Source organism: Triticum aestivum, chromosome 5B (assembly GCF_018294505.1).
Source record: "Triticum aestivum cultivar Chinese Spring chromosome 5B, IWGSC CS RefSeq v2.1, whole genome shotgun sequence".
Taxonomy (NCBI): domain Eukaryota; kingdom Viridiplantae; phylum Streptophyta; class Magnoliopsida; order Poales; family Poaceae; genus Triticum; species Triticum aestivum.
Genome location: NC_057807.1, coordinates 201,473,655 through 201,489,260, shown reverse-complemented (window position 1 = coordinate 201,489,260; position 15,606 = coordinate 201,473,655).

The following is a 15,606-nucleotide window of genomic DNA, read 5'->3' as shown; positions in this document are numbered from 1 at the left end:
GTTGAGTTACAGGGGGTGCGAACCCTTGTGCCAGAGGGGAGGGGTGGCTGATATAGAGTCCGTCGACCCCCCGCAGTCCTCAGTTACGCAAGGGTTCAATGAGAGAGTAAAGGATATGAATGTTACTGGAAACGCCCGTAATGATCAATACAACGGCGGAGTGATTGCCTAACGTTGCCATCCTGGGGTGGCTCTAGGTCTTCTGGTCTCCGAGTGAAACCAGGTCTTTTGAGTGAATGACGGCGGTCGAGTGGAAGTGGGATAATCGAGTGGATCTTCTGTCGAGTGAGTTGCACTTCAGTCGGTATCTCCTTTCTATCTTTGTGGATCTTGGAGTCTTTGTGCAGTGTCCTTGGGTAGGGCATGTAGGTAAGGCCCATGACCCTACCCTAGGTACATGTCATTGTCATTGCACAAGAGCCCACTCCCACCATTTTGCCCATGTGTCTCTCCTCGACATATAAGCAGAAGTGCCATGGGCTATAAGCCCATTACTGTAGAGTAGTACAGTAGACTACTAGGGAAAATCCTAGCAGTAGCGCGGGTTTTTGGCCTATTAGTAGCGCGGATAACCACGCTACTTCTACGGCGCTATAGCTAAAGGTTAACAGTAGCGTTTGTTAACCCGCACTACTACTAATCTACTTAGTAGTAGCGCTTCCTGCAAAAGGCGCTACTGGTAATTACTAGTAGCGCGTCTCACTGCCCACGCTACTACTATTATTCCGTATTCTATTTCTTTTTTATTTTATGTCATATTCATACACCTTTATACAAGTTTTCATACAGTAGCAATTTAGAGATTTTTTTACATTATAATGAGTTATTAAATCACTAGGTGAAAGAACCGCGGATTAGTTTCAAGTGGATGGATCCTAAGTGACCAAGTCATGGATTATCGTGATAATCCATGACTTGGTCACTTAGGATCCATCCACTTGAAACTAATCTGCGGTTCTTTCACCCAATGATATAATAATTCATCATTATCATATTAATATAAAAACTCTTGCATCATATCATCACCAACAACACTAGCTAATAATCATCATAGTCATTACCACCAACACTATTTAATCATCATAGTCATAGTATAGCTATCTAATCACCACCAACACTAGCTAATAATAATCATCATAGTCATTACCAGAAACACTAGCTATTTAATCATCATAGTCATAGTGTAGCACATCATCATCTTCAAACTCATTCTAGCTAGCTAATCACTCCTGCTCTCTCTCTCTCTCTCTCTCTCTCTCTCTCTCTCGCTCGGGTAAAATAGCATAGAACATGTGTAGCACTCCTGATTCATCATATTGGAGCATGCAGATGAACCTGTCTCCTAATTGTGGGTTGCGCTTCTGATTTTTTTTCCCCTAGTACTTCTCTGTGATCCTTCACAATTTTGCTCCAGTCTTTGACTATTAAGACTTGCTCGCTTTTAGAAATCCAGAATGCACTCATGTGCAATGTAGGATGTCTTGGCCATAAGCTAACCATTTTCATGCGACCTTTAGCCTCGATCCAATGAGGCACAACTATCATCGGGAGTCCCTATTGAAGAACATTGTAGTAACATACTTAGCAATGAAGTTTAGCTTAAAAATAATGTATGCAAAAGATGCACTGAGGACAAATAGTAAAAATCTTACCATCTTTCCTAAATAGATGTGACCGTAGTTCAATACGCACGCTAGTGCTCGCACGTTTTGAGTGCTAAGGTTTTGAAGTCCAGGAAAATAACTTGTCTTGACAGTATCAAGATCCTCAAGCCATGAAACATAATGACTTATCTCCTCGCAGTTTAGTTCAGCCCCGAGACAGTAGTAGGTCATGTATACCAAGCCCCAGACATGCTTGCTTGAATGTAATACGTTGTTAATAGAAATTAGTTGTCAACTATTTTTGAATAACCAATATCCAAGACATAAATGTGGTTGAGAACTCACATAATGGTAGAACTGGAGGCATCCGCACATCGACCCAGATGTTGATATTACCTTCAATATCATCTTCCGGACGAATATCAAAGGTGATAAGCATATCAGGCTCAAATGCATAAGCCTTGCATAGTGCTCTCCAATTTTTGCATTCAAAATAGGTGTAGGTGTCTACATTGTATAATTTTGCGGCAAAAGTATAACCATGCTCAGTCCTCAAGTGAACTCTCTTTACCTCCATAGTTTCCATAGGACTGAAACCGATCTTATCCAAGACATAAATTCTTGCATGGCAGGGGATACGCTAGTAGAATAGTAAAAAATTAAAATTATAAGTTGAAGCAAAAGAAGAAGAAGTCATGCTTAATTATGAAAAAAGACTTGCCGTTGTGACTTACCGTATCCACTTCAAAGGTCTCATCCAGCTTGATGCTGAAGCGTCTACCACCAACTAAGAAATTTCTGTCGCACAAGCCGCGCTCATCTCTATAGTATTTGCACATACCGAAATCCTTTTCGTCCTCAAACACTTCCTATGTTCATAGTTGAAACATTAATTGAAAATCGATCGAAGGCAACTACCAGGAAACTCAGCACGCAGATCACTATTACTCAATATGCAACGGGTTGACTTTAGGTCTATTGAGTCTTCCTTCCGAAACTCTCATCTCACATATATGGTGGGCACTCCCTCTCTGATAGTGCGACCGTCGGTGATGGTCGCTACTCCTCCATTCCCTAGTGCATTACAAATATCTAGCACAAGGAAAAGAAAGAGAAGAGACCCCCACGACAATAGTCGGCATTCTTCTTCTCTCATATATGGTGGACACTCCCTCACCGATTTTCCGACCGTCGATGACGGTCGCTACTCCTTCTTCCCCTAGTGCATAACAAAGGTCTAGCACAAAGAGAAGAAGGAGAAGCAACCCCCATGACAACAGTCGGCATTCTTCCTCTCTCAAATATATATGGTGGACACTCTCCCTCACTGAAAGACACACAAGGAGCCGAAACAGACCTTAAGTCAACCCGTTCCATATATCGAGCAATGACATAGAAAAAATGCCCTATGTTTTGCCAAAATATAATTGAATTATCGTTCTGGAAAAATCACAAGCACTTGATATGCCCTACATTGTAGCACAAGTCATACAAAATTCATGAAACATTTCGGCATGACCTTTGCTAAAGACAGGACATATCGAGCGCCTGAAATTTGCCGGGACGGAAACAAATCAACATTCCGACAAAACATAGGCCATTTGGAGGCACGTTCCAAAACAAGAACACCAAGACATCCTCTATATTCAGAATACATCATCATCAATGACATGGCAACTATATAGCACTAGCATTTTCATCATCGACATTTACAACACATTATCATTTGGCTATTCTCACCTAGAGGTCTTAAGGGGTCGATGATGGCGACGACTGCAGGGATGAGGCAGGGGCAAACTTGATTTCTACATAAACAAAATAAAAAAATATATTAACCATTTACTATAAATAAACTAATTCTATTAAGCACTTACTATAAATAAACTAGTTCTATTTTAGCACTTACTATATATAAACTAGTTCTATTAAGCACTTAATATAAATAACCTAGTTAGTTAACCTGGCTAGTTAACCTAGTTAACCGAGATAATTAAACTAGTTAACCTTATACACAGGACAATTTTTATTCAAAATGTTCTATACCTAGAAGTTTTTAGTACTAATTTTTGTACTAAACCCTAAAAATATGCCATTTTTTCAAATTCTACCAACTAAAAATTTCTATTACTAAAATTTCTAATCAAAAGACCTAAAACTTCCTATTCTATTCAAAACACCTAAAATAGTAAAAAAAACTACATTTACTCAAATGACCTAAAAAATTATTCTATTAAAAAACCTACATTCTACAATGTCTACATTCTAAAATCTACATTTAAATTACCTACATTCTACAAGAATAGAGAGAGAAGGAAGGGAAGGAGGGAGGAGGGGAGGAAGGGGGAGGGAGGGGCGGGAAGAAGGGGGGAGGGTCGGGGGATGGAGGAGGGATGAAGGAGGGATGGAGGAGGGAGGGGATCGATGGAGGAAGGAGAAAGGGAGGGAGGGAGGAGGGAGGGGATCGATGGAGGAAGGAGGAAGAGAGGGATGGAGGAGGGAGCTATGGAGGGCGGAGGACGGTCGGAGGGAGGAAGGCAGACATACCGGGGGGCAGCGGCAGAAGTGGGCGGCAATGCGGCGGCCGTACGGTCCGACAACGGCAACGACAGGTGATATGAGATGGTGTGGGTGGGGACAGTGAGGGCCGCACGCGGTGAAGGTAAGTTAGACTTACCAGTAGCACGGTAAAGGTAAACTCTCTACGGATACTCCCATAGCAGCAACGCGTTTTCTAGGCAGCGCTGCTACTATGTCTAGCTTCACGGCAACGGTGATGGCCAAAATAGTAGTAGCGCATTTTCGTGTTGTCGCGCTACTATTATATTTGTCGCAGTAGCACGGTTGGTAACAAAGCGCTGCTATTAAGTATCAGTAGCGCCTGACTCTAACCCACAGTATTGCTAATCCTCTATGTACAAGGTTTTTCCTAGTAGTGGTACTTGGCACCTGTATACCATGGAGGTGGTCAGGAATCAGGAGACTCACGCTGGTCGTAGCGCCACAGTAATAATGATAATGGCAAGTCAAATCATAGGGCCCCACCTGTCCAGCAGTAATGAGCCGTCAAATCACACAACCCTACGTTTGCAGCAGTCTACTCCCTCATCTTCTCGCCTCTCTATCGAACCGACTAGGCGGAACTGCCCTGCCTACTGTGCGAGAAAAGCCTCGCCCTCGACTTTTAAATATAATGTTGTATCCATGGATTCCACCATGGAGCAAAGCCTGAAGAAAACGGCAGTACACGTGTATACAACACGCCCATCGCGTTCGCATCGCACCCCAGACAGTCGGTCGATCTGGCATGCTGCTCTCCAAATGGAATGTGTGTCATATTATGTTTGCACACACATGTGGGACCGCAATTGAGAACCGACCAAAGGCACACTCCCCCATCCCTGCAAGTCGACTGAGTTCATAGAAGAGAGAGACGAGCACTATAGTACTGGAGCGGTGCTGTAAACACGTCGGTGCCTGGACGATCCCTGCACGACACGGAAGATCAGTTTGTCCATGCATGTGGCCAGACTCCAGCATACGGCTAGATTGGCTATCATCTACATATCATGCAGTCTGTGTTGTACAGGGTTGTACTTCTGATGAGAAATCTAACAAAAGGTTTCTTGTCATCTTGCAATATTAGGTGTCATGTGCTTCGGATCACTGCGAGGGTTAAACGGTGACAACTGCATTCCTCCAAGGCTCTGGTCATTGGGGGCACATACACGAAGACTACTCGGATGCCTAGGTCAAGCTGGCTATGTTAATTAGGACATCTATTGATTAACCCCTTTTCTACGAGTTTGTCTTTAATTTGAGCATTGGTCCTCGTCTAGTTTTTTCATCGGGATTCATGTTGTCTCCTTGGGGCAGTGACTACTGCAGGATGATGCTAACACGAACTACAATCAGAGACCCTTTGACGAAACTATGTGCGATGCATTAATTACAAAAGGTGATGTACCAAAACGTCAAAGAAGATGCAAAACATTTGTGATGAATGATACATCGAACACGGTTCATATTTTAGTTGCGTGTGCGATGCGGGGCATACGGTTCATTTCAATTAACTGTTTGCGATGAGGCAGAACAAAAGAAACAAGCAGCCAGATGAAGGCGTGTGTGATATATGGCATACAGTTCACTCGGATAAACTGTTTGTGATGAGGCAGAACAACAGAAACGGGCAGCCAGATGAAGGTGTGTGTGATATACGGCATACAGTTCACCCGGATGAACTGTTTGTGATTAGGCAACACAAAATAAAAGGTCACCCAGATAAAGGTGTGTGAGATATATGGCATACATTCACTCGGATGAACTATTTTCGATTAGGCAACGCAACAGAAATGGTACAGCCAGATCAAGGTGTGTGCAATGGAGGGCATACAGTTCATTCCGATAAATTGTTTGTGTTGATCCAAGAGAACAGAAACGTTTCACATAAACAAGATGTGTGTAATACGTGGCAAACATCCTATTACGTAGGTGGCTAGTACACACATGACATTTCCACACACCAAAGTAAACTATTACATGCATAATTAACTAGGATTAACGGTCATCTGATCATCATCTACTTCTTGTGCTAGCTCGATGTTCCTTCTATGCTAAGTCTCCATTAATTGATGGCGTTTTATGAACATGCCACTGTTTCCTGCCATTTCCTCACTGGGTTCTCGCCACCTAGCGATATTGCACATAAACCTAGGCGGTGCGCGACGCACAGAGGCAACAATCGCCTCCTGTAGCATATCCACCTTTTCCAAGCATGCCAACCCACCAAAGCGCCGCCTCTGCCATCAACCTCATCGACGAGGAAAATGAGAAGGCGCCATGGCCCGTCGAGGCTGAGGTGCTCCCTGGCAACGCAATGGACGATGACGTGATGCAAGTCATCGCTAGGGTTGAGCAGACCCTTGGCGCTTCAGCGCCACGGATCAATATAGGCATGTCAGCGCCGAGAGGCCGTAGCTCGCCGCACAACATGATCGACGGTGCGCCACAGAGCAAGCTAGGCGCGTCCACACCGATAGGCTGCAGCTTGCCGCACGGCGAGATCGTTGGAGCGTCGCAGAGCGAGAGGCGCGGCGCGCCGCACAGCAAGAGCGGATTCATCGGCGCTTGCCTGTGGTCGACAGGGCGTCGCAGCTGGGTACACGTCACGTCAGTACCCCCATTCCTTGCCAAGAGTGGGCAGAGGCCCTCTGCATCATATATATATGTGATGATACTTAACTACTAGGTACAATGCATAAAATTGAAAACGAACAATACTAAAACTAATAATCCCTCCTGGGGGCAGTATTCCGGCAGCCCCTCCGCAGCAGCTCCCTAGTGCGTGGCGTCTTCCCAGCACGGAGGCAGTACTTCGCCTCCTTCGCCTCGCAGCGCTTGATGTACCGATCTGCCTCTTGCTGGCAGACGAGCGCGAACGATCTTGCCATTTAGTTGGGCACCCACGAGAGCTCCTCTTCGGTGGCACAATGGAGCTTATCGGCCCACCTCCATGCAACGATGAGGTGCCTAGCGCCTTTGCCCTTCCTCGCAAAGTACCCGTCTTCATACACCTCCTCCACACAACAACGCGCCCGCCCCAAAAGCTCCACCGCCTCCTTTTTCCAGGCGGCATGACGGGCTTCACAATCCGCCTGGTACATGGCTTCCTCCTCCACCATCTCCTTCTTGAAAGCCACTTGCCTGGCTTTCTCAGCCGGCGGCAGCGATTTCCACAGACAATGATTGTACTAGTCCCAAAACCAATCCAAAGTTCGGGGGGGGGGGGGGGTCTGGCGCAACCTCATCGGACAGCGTGTAGGGGTCCTCCTCATAGCTACTCTTCGACTGAGCGTCCTCGGGGGACGGCGCCTCCTCATCGGTGCATGGGCAGATCAACGCCATGCCGAGATTTGAGAGAGAGAGAGAGACAGACAGACAGACAGAGACAGAGACACACACACACACATAGAGAGAGAGAGAGAGAGAGGGCGAGCGAGAGAAGGATGTAGATGAGAGTGCAGGCGGGACGACGTGAGCAAGGTAATATTTATTGGTGGCCGGAATCTAGATCGATAGGAACAATACACACGCCAGTCACCGGAATTTACGAGTACTGAGTTTGAATTACACACGATTCTCGCAGCAAAATCCGTGTGTGAACTTAATAGCTGATGGTTTCCAATATAGAATTGTGTGTGATTAATAACCTGCGCCACTCACCTTCCAAACCTCAAGGCGTGAAATAGAGTGTCAATCGTGCGGGGGCCGGTTATCTTGCCAGATCTTTACATTTTCTTTTTTGAACACCAGATATTTACATCGTCTCGTGATTATGTAATATTTTGGAATTTAAATGCCATGGCACTCCATGCATGTGTCCAAGCCGTGACACCAATATGTTTGAAAATTCATTCCAATTAACTGCACATCGAATTAACTCACACACAAGTACACAATTTTTTCAAACCGTTATGCTTAGCCACTACATGTAGATGTAGTTCAAATTTTGGATTAAGGTCATGAAATGGCTAGAAAATCACTTAAATGTCTTAAAAAGGTCAAATGACCCCTGAAATTTTCCAAATTTTGACATGGCAGTTGTATTAGTGCATGTTAACTGTAGAATTTTTTTGAAGCCCATAAGAGGAAGCTATCACCCGTTTGTCATCAAACATGCATTGTTCCCTCTCGAAACCATGAGTCTTCTAGTGAGTTGCTCCGGTTTGTGAAGGGTGTGTGTCCAAACTTTCGTCAAATAGGCCAATTAGTTTACCACATCATGTTGGTGGCATGACATTACATCAAGCAAGGTTTCATGTGTTTCTGATCTTTTTTTATTATTTTTTGGAGTTTGAATGGCATGGCGCTCCATGCATGTGTGTCCACATCGTGACACCAATAATATGTTTGAAAATTCCTTCCAATTTACTGCACATGGAATTAACTCGCACACAAGTACACAAAAATATGATTTTTCAAACCGTTATGGTTAGCCGTTGCATGTAGATGTAGTTCAAATTTGAATTACGGTTATTAAATGGCTAGAAAATTAGTTAAATGTCTTTAAAAGGTCAAATGACCCCTAGAATTTTCCAAATTTTTACATGACAGTTGTATTAGTGCACGTTAAATGAAGAAAAAATTTGAAGGCCATAAGAGGAAGCTCTCTCATGTTCGTCATCAAACATACATTGTTCCCTTTCGGAACCATGAGCCTTCTAGTGAGTTGCTACGGTTTGTGAGGGGTGTGTGTCCAAACTTTCGTCAAATAGGCCAATTTTTTTAGCACATCATCTTGGTGGCATGACATTACATCAAGTAAGGTTTCATGTTTTTCTGATCAGTTTTTATTTTTTGGAATTAAAATGCCATGGCACTCCATGCACGTGTCCATGTCGTGACACCAATATGTTTGAAAATTCCCTTTAATTTACTGCATATGGAATTAGCTCGCACACAAGAACACAAATATGATTTTTCAAATCGTTATGGTTAGCCGTTGCATGTAGATGTATTTCAAATTTGAATTATGGTCATTAAATGGCAAGAAAATCACTTAAATATCTTTAAAAGGTCAAATGACACCTAGAATTTTCCAAATTTTCACATGACAGTTGTAGTACTGCATGTTAAATGTAGAAAAACAATTAAGGTCATAAGAGGAAGCTATCTCATGTTCGTCATCAAACATCCATTGTTCCTCTCGGAACCACGAACCTTCTAGTGAGTTGCTACGGTTTGTGAGGGGTGTGTGTCCAAACTTTCGTCAAACAGGCCAATTTTCACCACACCATCTTGGTGGCATTACATTACATCAAGCAAGGTTTCATGTTTTACTGGTCATTTTTTAATTTTTTGGAATTAAAATGCCAAGGCACTCCATGCATGTGTCCATGTCGTGACACAAATATGTTTGAAAATTCCTTCTAATTTACTGCACATGGAATTAACTCGCACACAAGTACACGAATATGATTTTTCAAAACGTTATGGTTAGCTGTTGCATGTAGATGTAGTTCAAATTTGAATTACGGTCATTAAATGGCTAGAAAATTAGTTAAATGTCTTTAAAAGGTCACATGATCCCTGAAATTTTCCAATTTTTCAAATGATAATTGTATTAGTACACGTTAAATGTAGAAAAAAATTGAAGGCCGTAAGAGGAAGCTATCTCCCGTTCGTTATCAAACATGCATTGTTCCCTCTCGGAACCACGAGCCTTCTAATCAGTTGCTTCGGTTTGTGAGGGGTATGTGTCCAAACTTTCGTCAAACATGCCAATTTTTTTACCACATCATCTTGGTGGCATGACATTACATCAAGCAAGGTTTCATGTGTTTTTGATCTTTTTTTAATTTTTTGGAATTTAAATGTCATGGCACTCCATGCTTAATTGTGTCATAGCCGTGAGACCAATATGTTTGAAAATTCGTTCCAATTTACTGCACATAGAATTAACGAGCACACAAGTACCCAAATATGATTTTTCAAACCATTATGGTTAGCCGTTGCATGTCGACATAGTTCAAATTTGGATTACGGTCATTAAATGGCTAGAAAATCACTTAAATGTCTTAAAAATGTCGAATGATCCCTAAATTTTTCAAAATTCTTACACGACAGTTGTATTAGTGCATGTTAACCATAGAATTTGTTTTGAAGCACGTAAGTGGAAGTTATCACCCGTTCGTCATCAAACATGCATTGTTCCCTCTCGGAACCACGAGCCTTCTAGTGAGTTGCTTTGGTTTGTGAGGGTTGTGTGTCCAAACTTTCGTCAAACATGCCATTTTTTTTACCTCATCATCTTGGTGGCATGACATTACATCAAGCAAGGTTTCATGTGTTTCTGATCTTTTTTTATTTTTTTGGAATTTAAATGCCATGGCACTCCATGTTTAATTGTGTCATAGCCGTGAGACCAATATGTTTGAAAATTCCTTCCAATTTACTACACATGGAATTAACTCGCACACAAGTACACAAAATATGACTTTCAAACCATTATGGTTAGTTGTTGCATGTACATGTCGTTCAAATTTGAATTATGGTCATTATATGGCTAGAAAATCACTTAAATGTCTTAAAAGGTCAAGTGACCCCTGAATTTATCCAAAATTTGACAGGACAGTTGTATTAGTGCAGGTTAACTATAGAAAAAATTGAAGCATGTAAGAGAAAGCTAGCGTTCATTCGTCATCAAACATGCATTGTTCCCTCTCGGAACCATGAGCCTTCTAGTGAATTTCTTTGGTTTGTGAGGGGTGTGTGTCCAAACTTTCATCAAACATGCCAAATATTTTACCACATCATCTTGGTGGCATGAAATTACATTAAGCAAGGTTTCATGTGTTTCTGGTATTTCTTTATTTTTTGGAATTTAAATCCCATGGCACTCCATGCTTAATTGTGTCATAGCCGTGAGACCAATATATTTGAAAATTCATTCCAATTAACTGCACATGGAATGAACTTGCACACAAGTACACAAATATGATTTTTCAAACCGTTATGGTTAGCCGTGGCATGTAGATGTAGTTCAAATTTGGATTACGGACATTAAATGGCTAGAAAATCACTTAAATGTCCTAAAAAGGTCAAATGATCCCTCGTATTTTCCAAATTTTGACACGATAGTAGTATTAGTGCACATTAACTGTAGAAAAATTTTGAAGCCCGTAAGAGGAAGCTATCGCCTATTCGTCATCAAACATGCATTGTTCCCTCTCGGAACCACGAGCCTTCTAGTGAGTTGCTACGGTTTGTGAGGGGTGTGTGTCCAAACTTTCGTCAAACAAGCCAATTTACACCACACCATCTTGGTGGCATGACATTACATCAAGCAAGGTTTCATGTGTTTCTGATCCTTTTTAACTTTTTTGGAATTTAAATGCCATGGCACCCCATGTTTAATTGTGTCATAGCCGTGAGACCAATATGTTTGAAAATTCCTACCAATTTACTGCACATGGAATTAACTCACACACAAGTACACAAAATATGACTTTTCAAACCGTTATGATTAGCTGTTGCATGTACATGTAGTTCAAATTTGAATTACAGTCATTAAATGGCTAGAAAATCACTTAAATGTCTTAAAAGGTCAAATGACCCCTGAATTTCTCCAAAATTTGACATGATAGTTGTATTAGTACTACAAATTTTCTCGTACATTTAAAACACCATCCATTGCCACTTTACTCCAAATTCGTCTTTCACAGCTAATAAAAAATATCAACAACATCAAACACCCTTTTTTGTAGGAACCATTTGCGATGAAAATTCGTGGGTCTATTTAAGTCTTACTCTTTAAGCTTCGCCAGCTCGTCTGCTCCAGTGTCGGCAACCCTCGAATCCACGAATCTCGATCCCCATTCCCGCAACTCCTTCTTGCAAAGATGATGCCATGGAAACGCTTCGTGAAGGCCCGTACGGTGGCTGCGTCCTCCCTGAGTGCCACCGCCTGCACCGAGAGTGCCTCCGCATCCGCATTGAGCGTGGCCTCATCCGCCGAGAGGGCATCTGTGGTAGCCGACATGGCAGCTGTAGCAGCAGAGACGGCTGCTGCTGCTGCCGCGATGGTGGTTTCAAACATCGAGAGCGCTCGAGCTGTCCTACATGTCCCCGATGTCGCCCTGGTCCGGGTCGAGGCCATCGACGCTAAGATCTAGGACGTGCACACCAAGATATTCCGGGCCACCTCAGAATCCAGCATGCAACCCACGTCCAAAAAGGCGGCGGTGGCCATGGAGCACCTGCTTCCTCATGAGATGTCCGAGCGGGAGCTGAATATGCAGGAGGTGGCGGAGATCGAGGAGTGTCAGGAGGAGGAGTTGCGTGTGGCCGAGGTCAAGGTAGAGAAGAGTCTATTTGTCGAGGAATCAGCAGTGGAGTTCCAACGCGAGCTCTGGCACAGCCACTACTGCGAGTACTACAACCTTGAGGGTGGCGCCAAGGATGAGGACGAGGACGCGGTCGACTTCAGCAAGGAGGGCGCGAAGTCCACCAACGGCGGCATGTCGCCAGGACAAGTCATCGACGTCTCATCTCATGGCGGTGATGCATAGGCAGGCGCACTGGCGGCTTTGTTAAAATTTTGCATACATAGGCTTTGTTTTTAATGCTGGTATTTTGTTAGAGCAATGTTTAGGTCAACTAGCTTTGTTTAATTACTAAAATTGCTCGATTCAGTAAGTGTGGTTTGTGTGCTATACACTCTTTTGTGTGCCCAAAATAGCAAGCGATGTTATATTATGTAATGGCGTGGATGAGGACAGTACCAGGGAATTTCCACCAAAATTTGAACTATCATACTCATCCCATGCGCGTAAAGCAGAAGAATCATTTGCGATGCACATAATCATTCAACGTGAATGGTGTCCGACGGCACCGCGCGCAAAGTTTCCCTCCACATTTCAATTTTTTTGGCCTACCGTCGAAATATCTACCCCTGCCCCCCCCCCTTCCCCACTCTCTTTTCTCCACAACCACAAGTCACATTTCCCCTGTTTCCTCCTTCCTTCCTTCCTAAGCTATAGCCGCTTCCTCGCTCTCGCCGTTCGCATCCTACCGCCGGGGTCGCCATGGTCTTCTTCAATGACCTCTCCAGCGGTTCCTCCGACGACGCGACTCCTTCACCACCTGGGTATGCCTCTCTTCTCTCTCTCGGGCTATGACTTGGAATGAAGAATTTTAACCCAATGGTAGATTTGAGTCATTTCTTCCTCTTGTAGCTCCCTATGACCATCAATTACAACGAAGGGAGCGGGGTGGTCAAATATCTGTCTGCTCGTTGTCACCATCAATCTCCATGCGTGAAGCTAGTTGCGTTTGAATCTGTGGATAGTGGGAGGAAGTTTCTAGCATGTGCAGAGAAGGTTAGCCCCACTTTCGTTGTTACAAATCATTTGTTAGATGTGATTCAAACACTATAACGGTCCCAACCCATTCATACCACACCTTCAACCAAACGCATCCTAAGACAGTGTCACGGTTTGTACCTAGTATCTAAGAATGTTGCCATCTCATCAGCGGTGCCATTAGAAAATTATTCACCGCTTCAGTAGTTTGTGTAGCCAACTTTGGTCCACACATCCGAGCAGACAAGTAGTAAAATACTAAATCTTTATGGCATGAAGGAACTGGGCATCGGAGCAACTAGGTGCTCCGGAGTCCGGGTCCCTGATTTTTTTTCCACTGCATTGGCTCGCGAGTGCAGGGCACCGGTGTGAAATGTAGCAACAGTTGTCTTTACACCGGTTTTTGTATACATAGTGGATGATGTTAGTGCTATTAGTTCTATGTTACTAAATTTGTGCATGTACACACCTATTAGTATCAATTTGTTGTCAGCCAAACACTGTCGCTATGCCGTTGCAGTTATATTTAGCTTCCTCATAAAATGTTCAATTTGTTACTTATAGTACATGAGTAAGAACTTGTAGCGTTGTTGTAGTTAATTGTAGCTTCTGATGTTTCAGAATTTGGTTGTTGTCTCAGTAGCAATTAATTCATTTGCACATTGATCTTTTTGAGAAGATATGTCATCATTAACCTTTTTCTTCAGCTTTTCAAAATAAGTATTGGTGATTTAATATGTTGCTATAAACCCATTTCCCCTACAATTGTTACTGGTCTAGTTTTAAATATTATAGGATGAACGGAAGTGTTCTTACCTGGAGTGGGTTGATCAAGAGTGGCCACAGTCTTTGAAGATGTGCCTAGCAAAGCTCTGGAGCATGTAGAGGAAGAGAACAGAGGTCGGCTTAGAGAAAGTGTTGTCAACTTTGAAGAATATTTGAAGATGCGGATAAAAAGAGGAAGGTGGAGAATGCGCTCAAGTTTTTTAAATCGGACTTTGCTAAGATGGTGTTGGTGAAGGAGGAGGCACTTTCCCAATTGGCCAGTGCAAAATAGGTTCTTACTAAACTGAAATCAGAGGTGGATAAGACGAGCATGGATGATCTCGATTAGGGAAATGAACCTATTGTTCTAATATTGTTCTTATGAAGCTGAACTAGCTATATGTTGTACTATGCTGTTTTCAGGTAGCTATCATACTGTGATATTAAAATATATTTGTGTGCCTGATATAAAATTGACAAACAGCTGTTTGACATGAAATGTGAATTTGCGTAATAACGGAATTATTAATTGTAAACTAATAAACCTGCTAAATGGGTCACGGAACTTTGCAAATGGTTCTAGGAGTAAAAGCGCTTGTGATGGATAGCCCAATGTCATACAGTTTTATTCATCAAATCGTGTGTGATGTAGTTGAATAAAAGCAAACAGTTAACCGAGGCAGAGCATGTGTGATAGTTACACCTATCACACATGATCCTATACACATAAAACTATGTGGGATGTATATATGAACAGAAGCATTTTCCCTGGATTGACTGTGTGGGATGTACATACGAACGAAAACGTTTTCCCTGGATTGACCGTGTGGGATGTACATAAGAACGGAAGCGTATTCCTTGGATTGACTGTGTGGAATGTACATAACAAATGAAAACGTTTGTTTGGAACTGACCGTGTGGGATGTACTTACGATCGGAACCGATTGGACAAGTATAATCGTATTTGATGGCTCGCCCGTCGCACACGACCTCATTTTTTCGAGTGTGTGTGTGCCAAGAGGGCCTATCCCCGATGGTTTCTGGGTCGTGTGGGAAGGACCCCCCTATTGCGATCACTCACTAGGCGACGATTCAGAACACTGTCGCGGAAAGGGGTTAAAAACCGTTTGTATAGCACCCCGTTGTACCAGTGTGAGGTTATGGTTTTCTTGTCATGTAGCATTTTTTCGTGGTATATGTTAATCCGGTGCTTCAGATCAAAATGACGTCAACTGTGCCTCCGGGGCATGTGCATGAAGATTACTCCAATGGAAAAAGAAAATTACTCCAGTATAGGCAGGTGCCTTTGTGCTTGCTTGCTAGTGTTGCTCTCTTCACACTCTCTCGTCCTCTCCAGATCTAAACACGACAGCGATGGC